The sequence below is a fragment of the Eschscholzia californica genome, unplaced genomic scaffold (assembly GCF_041429995.1).
Source record: "Eschscholzia californica isolate CP2 unplaced genomic scaffold, dmEscCali1.0.p SCAF_74, whole genome shotgun sequence".
Classification (NCBI taxonomy): domain Eukaryota; kingdom Viridiplantae; phylum Streptophyta; class Magnoliopsida; order Ranunculales; family Papaveraceae; genus Eschscholzia; species Eschscholzia californica.
In genome coordinates, this window is record NW_028238499.1 from 52,501 (window position 1) to 62,500 (window position 10,000).

Consider the following 10,000-nt stretch of genomic DNA (forward strand, 5'->3'; position numbering starts at 1 on the left):
AGTTGGGCAACTCTTGGAAGCTTCCCATCCACCCCCGTGCCGAGCTTTGCCCTTGGGATGCCTTATGTTGCATCCCAAGGGCCAAGGCACCTGCCAGCCCAAGGGCTGTGCACGGCCTGGGGAGGGAGCTCACCCCTCCCCTATATAGTGCAAAGTTATTGTTTTCCCTATTTTCACAAGGAAACATCAAATTTTTAACCAAGCATACTCGGCCTTTGCTCCTTCGTTACTCGTCCAAATCCAACAAACTTGCATTCGTTGGAAAGGTCTTTTCACAAGGATTCTTTTGATATATAATAATAGCGATTCCGATAAATATTTATTTTTTTATGAATTTTTAAGTGAATAAACAATTAAAAATTCAAAAAAAATAGAAAAAAAATATTTTTTTCCCGATTCTTTCTCCAATATTCCTGATAAATACCCACACACCCACATATGGAGAATGGTCGAAAATGCTCGAGTGGATATCGAGATGTCCGACGAAGCACCACTTGGAAGGGCCGAGGCACGGGACGCCCGAGCTGTTGCTCGGGCCGGCACGGGACGCGCATGGGACATCCCGGGACGGCATGGGACGCCCTCGCTACAGCTCGAGACGGCCAGGTACGCCCGAGACTTGGCTCGGGACGGCCTGGGACGCCCTCGCCATAGCTCGGGACGGCCTGGGACGCCCGAGACTAGGCTCGGGACGGCCTCGGCACAGCACGGGACGGCCTGGGACGCCCTTGCCACAGCTCGGGACGGCATGGGACGCCCGAGACTTTGCTCGGGACGGCCTGGGACGCCCTTGCCACAGCTCGGGACGGCCTGGGACGGCCTCGGCACAGCTCGGGACGGCCTGGGACGCCCGAGACTTTGCTCGGGACGGCCTGGGACGTCCGAGACTTTGCTCGGGACGGCCTGGGACGCCCGAGACTTGGCTCGGGACGGCCTGGGACGCCCTCGCTCCAGCTCGGGACGCCCTGGGACGGCCTCGACACAGCTCGGGACGGCCTGGGACGTCCGAGACTTTGCTCGGGCCGGCCTGGGACGCCCGAGACTTGGCTCGGGACGGCCTGGGACGCGCTCGGCACAGCTCGGCACAGGCCGGGACGCCCGAGCCGAGCTTCGGGTCGCACGAAATCTCTTCGTATTCCGACATATTAGAAGCTTCCCATCATGTAGTAGGCCGAGCTTTGCCCTTTGGATGCCCTATGGTGCTTGGCGAGCACTAGGGAACGTGCCAGCACAAGTGCTGTGCACGCTCTGGGGAAGGAGCTCAACCCTCCCCCTTATAGTGCAAAGTTATTGTTTTTCCTATTTTCACAAGGAAACATCAATTTTTTAACCAAGCATACTGGGCCTTTACTCCTTCGTTACTCGTCGGAATCCAGCAAACTTATACTCGTTGGAAAGGTCTTTTCGCAAGGATTTTTTTGATATATTATAATAGCGATTCCGATAAATATTTATTTTTCTATGAATTTTTAAGTGAATAAACACCGGAAAATTCATAAAAAATAGAAAAAAAAATATTTTCTTCCGTTTCTTTTCTCCAATAATTCATAAATAATACCTCAATAGTATTAATGAAGAGAGAGTCGAAATGGCCCGGGTGGATTTCGAAATGTCCCACGACCCCATAGAATGCACGGGCCAGCCGAGCCAAAAGAATGGGACGCGCACGGGACAGCATTGGTCAGGCTCGGGACGGCACGGGACAGCACGGGACGCGCATGGGACGGCACGGGACGCGAATGGGACGGCCTTGCTAAGGCTCGGGACGGCATGGGACAGCACGGGACGCGAATGGGACGGCCTTGCTAAGGCTCGGGACGGCATGGGACAGCTCGGGACGCGCATGGGACGGCCTTGGTGAGGCTCGGGACGGCCTTGGTCAGGCTCGGGACGGCATGTCACGGCCCTGGTGAGGCTCGGACGGCACGGGACGCGCATGGGACGGCACGGGACGGCCTGGGACGGCCTTTGTGAGGCTCGGACGGCACGGGACGCGCATGGGACGGCCTTGGCGAGGCTCGGGACGGCATGGGACAGCACGGGACGGCCTCGGCACAGCTCGGACGGCACGGGACGCGCATGGGACGGCCTTGGCGAGGCTCGGGACGGCATGGGACAGCACGGGACGGCACGGGACGGCCTCGGCACAGCTCGGACGGCACGGGACGGCCTTGGCGAGGCTCGGGACGGCATGGGACAGCACGGGACGGCACGGGACGGCCTCGGCACAGCTCGGACGGCACGGGACGGCCTTGGCGAGGCTCGGGACGGCATGGGACAGCACGGGACGGCACGGGACGGCCTCGGCACAGCTCGGACGGCACGGGACGGCCTTGGCGAGGCTCGGGACGGCATGGGACAGCACGGGACGGCCTCGGCACAGCTCGGGACGGCACGAGACGCGCATGGGACGGCCTTGGTGAGGCTCGGACGGCACGGGACGCGCATGGGACGGCCTTGGTGAGGCTCGGACGGCACGGGACGCGCATGGGACATCATGGGACGCACATGGGACACCTTATGGGGATCATCAAGGGACGTTGCACGGGACATTCTTTCCCACGAAGGGCATTTACATGGGACATCTTAGGAGTCGAGAGCCGGCACATGGGACAACGTAGTTCACACGCACGGAACACTTTACTTTCGTTTGGAACGTCGTGGGATCTTTATGTCCCCATTAGCACCGAACCTTTAACATGCTAGGAAGCTATGTTCGATCTTCTCGAAGTGTCGATGGAACTTCGATGGATACACATCCGATCCGATGTTATGATGATGTACTTTCTCCGAGATCGATGTTGGGGCCGTATTCCGATGTCATGATGATGTACTTTCTCCGAGATCGATGGGACGGCCTTGGTAAGGCATGGTTCGGCCTTGGTAAGGCATGGGTCGGCCTTGCTAAGGCATGGGACGCGCATGGGATGGCCTTCGTAAGGCATGGGACGGTCTTGTAAGGCACGGGACGCGCATGGGACGGCCTTGTAAGGCATGGGACGACCTTCGTAAGGCGTGGGTCGGCCTTGTAAGGCTCGGGACGCCATGGGACGGCACGGGACAGCACGGGACGCGCAAGGGACGGCCTTGGTATGCCTCGGGACGGCCTTGGTAAGGCTCGGGACGGCCTTGGTATGCCTCGGGACGCCATGGGACAGCTGGGGACGCCATGGGACGGCCTGGGACTGCCTTGGTAAGGCTCGGGTGAAGGAGTTGAAGGAGATGTCCTTCGACCAAGGTGACAATGCGAACAATTTGTCGGATAGGACAATTGATGTGGAAGATCATCAAGTCCGATTGATTTAGGGATCGTAGAGTTGTAGCTAGAGACCAACTACGATCGTCGAATTACGAAGTAATTCGCGGCTAACTTCGATCGGATCCTACAACGGGTTACACATAAGAGTGACAAATTGATCTAGGATATGACTAGTGGGAGTGAGATATAATCATGGGAGTGTCCCATAAACATATCTCATAGGCCTAAAAAGGAATTAGGCAAAGATAGTACAAAAAGGCCAAAAGCAGGGTTTTTGGGCCTAGGCCGATTCGGGCACTTTTAGGGCTCGGATTGGGCTGATTTTTGGAGGGACGTTTCCTTATGTTATGAACATTAAATCTGCCAATTTTGGCTGGGTTTGGACGTCATCTCCTTAGGGAATTGAGAAAATACCAATAGTTGCTATTTTCGACTATTTCCCTAAATCTTATTCTAAAGGGTGTTTTGGGAAACCTAAAAGGAGGTGGATTCTTATTAGGGTTCTATATAAACACTCTTAGGGCAGAGAATAAGGTGTGGAATTTCTCTCTAAGCTTTCTTACTCTACCACATCAAGTAGAGAGGAGAAAGTGAGCTAATTCCCATTAACTATCTATCTGGTCAAGCAAGAAGAAGGTCTTCTTATTATCCAACCACCATTGGTGTGCTAGCTATACAACAAGGTGGGAGATCAAATTGATTGCTCGTGTCCCAAGTAGAGGAGCTACACTTGAAGCTCTTGGTCTTCTTCAATCAATTCAACTAGTTTGAGGGAAAAGCGATTAAGGTAATCCACTATCTCCATTAGATTAATTACTAGTTTTGCATGTGATCCTGGGAATACTAGTGTAGACATTAGATGTCATATTTCCGCTATAAACACTAGTAGAAGGGTATAAAACCCTACAGTGGCGTCAGAGCCTCTTGCTATTAACTAGTTTTTGCTAAGAATCGAACTAGTTCATATTAGATATAATTGATAGTTTGATAAATTGAGTTTATAAAAGTATTTTAAAAGTGTTTTAAAACTATTTAAACTCACAATTTGATAATATTGAATGGGATTCAATGAATTTCAAATTAAGAATCAAATTGATGATTAAAAGTGTTTTAAAACTCAATTAGATTGAATTTCGGACTAATCCATGCTTGATTAAGTTGATAGTTATGTTTAAAAGAGTTTTAAACATAAGAAATTGATTGATTTTGAATGGGATTCAAGAATTTTTCAAATAGATTTCAAAATTGTTCTTTGAAAAAGTTTTCAAAAACCTAGACTTTGATCCAAAATTGGTTTGATTAAGAGTTGTTTTCAAGTTTTGGAAACTTTTGAAAAACAAAAATTTTTGGAATTTTAGAAGTGTTCTAAAAAGAAGTGTTTTGAGTTTTGGGAAACTCTCAAAACAAAATTTGGAAATTTTAAAAGTTTCTACAAGTTTTGTAAAAATTTTAGAAGTGTTCTAAAAGATTTCAAAATTTTAAGAAAAGTTTTAAATTTGGAAAATAGCAACTTAGAGTTGCAAAAGAAAAAAAAAAATTTTTGGAAACTAGGGTTTTGAAAAACCCTAGTGTCCGGCCAGGAAGCTTCCTGGCCGGACCGGGAGCTCCTGGATGCGTCCTCTGGACGCATCCAGAGCAGCTGCTGAGACGCGTCTAGGACGCGACCAGCAGCTGCGACAAAAGCTTCTGGACGCGTCTTGAAGACGCGTCCAGAGCAGCTGTTGGGACGCGTCTTGGAGACGCGACCAGCAGCTGCGGAGGGAGCTTCCTGGACGCGTCTAGGACGCGTCCAGAGCACTCGACCAGACGCGTCTTGGAGACGCGTCTGGGAGGTTCTGGGTGTCTCGGACTAGTCCGAGACACCTAGTGCTGGTCCGGTCCAGCACCAGACACGTCTAGGACGCGTCTGGTACATGGACTAGCGTCCTGGCTCCGGCCAGGACGAGACCAGGCCTTGATAGGTTTCGGCCAGGACATGCCGGCCTATGGGCCGTGCTATGTCCGGACCTTGTCCGAGCCCTTTTCTGGGCTTGGGCCGGGACTTGTCTAGGACTTGTCCCGGGCTTTTTCGAGGCTTTTCGGACCATAAAAAGGAACCATCATTCGAGTGGGAGTTTTTGCCAAAATTTCTTCCGATTCCAACCAAATAATTCCAAAATCAATCCGGGCCATCCAGAAGGCCAAAACGGATTTCTCTTTAAATTGATTTATGAAATCATTAAGAATCGAACCAATGTTTTTCCGAAATTGACCCGGGCTTTCAAAACCCGAAACGGAGTTTTTCTTAAAGATGATTTTAGAAATCATAAAAGATAAAACCGGAACGCACCACTAGTTGAATTCTTCGAATTTAGACTTAAGGTCCGTAATGTGACATGTGATGTCAACAAAAGTATCTCCCAAGATAATCATGCATATATAATTCTTAGCCTTGATATATTATATGATTGCATGTGATGTGAATGCGGGAAACTAGTATGGCCATAGATTTATATCTTTATTCTTGTTTTAAGCACGGATGGGTGCATGCTTTGTAATTAATTTTAATTTCAAGTTTATACGATCTGCGAATCGTTAGAGTCTTGTAATTAGAGTTTAGGGTCAATGAGTCCATTGAAGAAAACTCAAGGATGGAATCCAAAGGCGAGTGGGAGAAATCAATGGAGGTTCAAGGATGGAGATCTAGACGAACCAAAAGGCGAAACAAGAAGAAAACCAAAGGAGATTAGATCTTCTAGGTTAGGGGCCATACTAGGATCCATGTCTGCTTGATTTACTTTCTCGCGCGCATTTACTTACTTATTTACGCTTTATGTCGTGGATGTTAGTTAGGCTAAATAGTTCACTATAACAAACGCCAGACTAGCGTAAAAGTCCCCAAAAGTAATCTTGAGTAATCGCCTATCCAGATTAAGACACTCGTTGCGCCCTTGTTCGAGGAAGGTGGGTCGGCCTTCGCAGAGTACCTCCTCTACCTTGGGACAATGCGGGTAGGTCTATAGAAGAGGCCTACACGTCTAAATGGTTCTACTCAACGAGATCAGCAAGAGAGTCTTGGATACTCGAGGCAAAAGGATAGATTAGTCATTCATTAATGAAATCTATCAACCAAGAGTCATAAGGTATGATCAGTGAAGTAGTTCACTCACCCGGAACGACGAAGTCAAAGGGTAGGGCCTTCGTCCGCTTTACTCCGAAGAACTGGGGTCTTGGAATCACTTATTCAATCGGGGACGATTTTATATTGAATAATGTGGGAAAACTAAGTTTTTCAAAATGATAACGAGTTTTAAAACTTTGCCATTTCTTTATGTAGTTTTAAGATGACACAAACGATTTCAACATTGAATCACACCTAAGGGAGGTGCTGATCCACTTCCTAGAATGGAAGAATGAATCTGAGAATAGTTCTCAGATTCAAAAGGAAGGTCACTAGAATACCCAATCCCAATGTTGACTCATACAAGAGAAGGTCAAAAGCCATTTGCAAGCAATCGTATAACATTCTCTTTGGAAGAGTAATAAATGCTAGCATAACCATTAAGACAAACTAAGGAAGAAATTCCTACAGAAGTCATAAATGGAGAGGTACGAGACCTCCAAGGCAATCTGAAAGTCATCCTAAGGGAAGACAACAGAATACATCTATCACCCAATTCAATATCGATTGAACAGAGATTGATAAAGACCTTAGATGAGTCACTCAGGTTGTTACAAACAAACTGAGCAGAACATACGGGAATATCCAGTCTAAGAAAGGTTCTTGAGACTTGGTACAAAGAATCTAAGAAAGAGATCTTGAGATTCAAAAAGGCAAAAGGATCAGTCAAGTGAGACAAACATTTGATCAAAGAAAAGCAGTTGCCGAGTACATGATCAAGAGTATTCCTCCTTACTGTGAATGTTTCTAAAACAATGGCTAGACCATTTAAAAGGAAACTACCTTTAGCACCTGGAGGATAAAAGGAATGGAATTATGAATTCCGGTTCCGTATCCTTGCTAACAAAGTTAAAAACAAGTATCGTAAAATTCCTCCATCAGGTATTTAAGACCAGATGAGCGGCTCAGTGGGAGCTTAAGGAAATTACATACTTGACTAAAAGAAGTAAAGATCCAAGAGGGAGCAGAAGCAGTAATACTGGGGATGCTGAAAGGGATCAAAGTCTTCTTTTAGACACTGATCTAGCTTAGAACTTAATAGTGATTATTTTGTTCTTCTAGAAACATATGATGTTTTAAACCAGTGGTAAAATTAACTGAAGGTTAACATTGATAATGGCTAAAATCAAGAGATTCAAACTCATTAAACTTCAGCATTGTCAATTAGGTCTTAAGGACTGAATTGACAAAGTCGCCCTTTTCAAAAGGCATAGAGACTGGTAATCTATTAGGACTCATACAGTGTTATGCAGACCTATAAGTTTACTTGCAGAAGCTAACGAGAGAAACTTCAAATACGTACTCTGACAACTTCATGAAGTATGGAAACGTACAAATCATAAAATATAAGTCGGAATGTTTGAAAGGTTCAAACAAAGTACAAACCGAAGTAAAAGAATCATTTTGACAAGAGAGTTTAAGTCATCCGATTAGATTGGAGTGATAAAAACTTGAGTCAAATACTAAATAACCATCAAAGGAGTTGAGAAAACGTTTCCCAACTCGCTCCATGGAACACATCTGAGGGATGGTGGATTCAGTGGGAGTAATCGAACATTGTTATGCATAATTCGATCAAAGATGGGTTTAAGCCAGTCTTCCGAATATTTTGGGACATATTCTATAAACGATTGTTTTCACACTTACCAAAGTCCGTCTAACAGCTAAGCTTGTAAAAGCATTACAAAACTAGCTAATATCTGACGCAATTTCTTTTTGAAAGAAATTTGGGCTTCTTCCATAACCAATCAAGAGAACAAAGTGTTTGTTGCTCATGATAGTATTCTTCTAATAATTAGCACACCTAGTAGTCTGGGAGAAAACACTAATTATTACAAGAATAAGTGGGAGAAAAGTACAAGTCGATTTAATTCGATCATGATAAAAATCATGGAGGGTCATGAAGAACAATCATGAAACTTGTACAAGACGATTAAATTCGACCAAGAGCAACAAACTGCGACTCCTTGGAAAAGGAAAGGTTAAAGATATGATCTTGTAAACCCACCGCACAAATGCGAATGTCATTCGCAGGAGAACTCTCAAAGCGAGTGAAAGTGTCTCTAAAGGTATATCTCAAAGTAGTTGAGATAAACTCCAAGTTGTTGTTCAAAAGCCCTGAAAGGTCAAAATAAAATCTCAAAGACACAGAAAATAAAGGTTATTTCTGAAGAGATAAAAGACCTGCGCAGAAACGGAAACTGACTCTAGATTTTGACTAGAAGCCAAAATCATCGTGGAATCCATATCTCGTCAAGACATGAAGCTTGATAATTTAAGTCAACAGAAGACCTAAATTGGTTTTCCAAAATAGAAAACTGAGAAGGATGGAAACATTCATGTTTCCCGAAACGAGACAAGAAGAATAAAGATTCTTCCAATCAAGTTATGTCCACAAGCATGCTTAAGAAATCTATCGACGGATTAAAAGCACGCAAGAGTTAGAATCTTCGATTCAAAAGGCAATCAAAGAAGTTTGATTCCTGAGGAATGAAGAAAATCTTGAATCACGAAATTTCAAGAAGGTAAGTGGGAGTAAACAAACCTTCCGGGTCCGTATGCAGAGTACATACAAAAGATTGAGTACGACATAAGGTGTTGTATAACAGTAACGAACTGACTCAATAAAGGACCACACACAAAAGGATAAAATGCCATTTTGGGCATCTGAAGATCTATAAGCATAGATCAAAAGGATGATAGGATTAGAGAGACTCAGTACGCTGAGATGCTTGAGATCCGAAACAGAAAATCTAAGACTCGGAAAGTCTAAAAGAATTTCGACCCAAAAACTCATGACAGAGGGCGTTGCAAAAATCGGAGTCTGAAAAGACACCGATGAGCTAGCACGCATGAGAGAGACATTTATGTTCGAAAACATAAAGTCAATCATGTTGGACATGATTAGCATTTAAACATCCGAATTCGGATTGGAAAACCGAAACACTACTTAGTACATCCTAGAAGGCTAAAGGATGAAGTAGTACAAAATTGAACATGTCATCGTAGCAAACTTTCAGACATGGAAGGAAAGTAGGCTAAAAGTGTTTAAGCCGGGAACTGTTGCAAATACTACATAAAGAATTAAAAGCCTTAACTCTAGTAAAAGTTATTAGAAATTATCAAGGTTGAAGATAACCGTCTTCAAATTAATTGATAATTAGCAAAGTTTAAAACCGACTACCACGGTAGTCAAACTGAACTGTCACCTAAGACATAGTATGAGATTCATACACAGTCTAAGGCATGAGGTATAATTTTAAACCTCGACGAGTAAAACTGAGTGGGTAAAAAGAGTTTTACGGAAGAGGCTCAGATTTACAACTCTCGTTATCAGAAATAATAGAGTTATTTCACAAGTCGTCTAAATTTGGTTTAGTATTTAAACGACAGTCCATTGATGATAAAACATTCCGAATAGGTTTGTCAGATACGTGATCTGATGAATGAAACCCTATTAAGTGAACTTGGAATATTTATTATCGAATCCCTGGTCCAGGTCATTGCATGGACAACAATGACTCACGAAGACTAGCACGGGAGTCGATGGGATAGCGCAGTTTCATGGGCTATAGGAATAG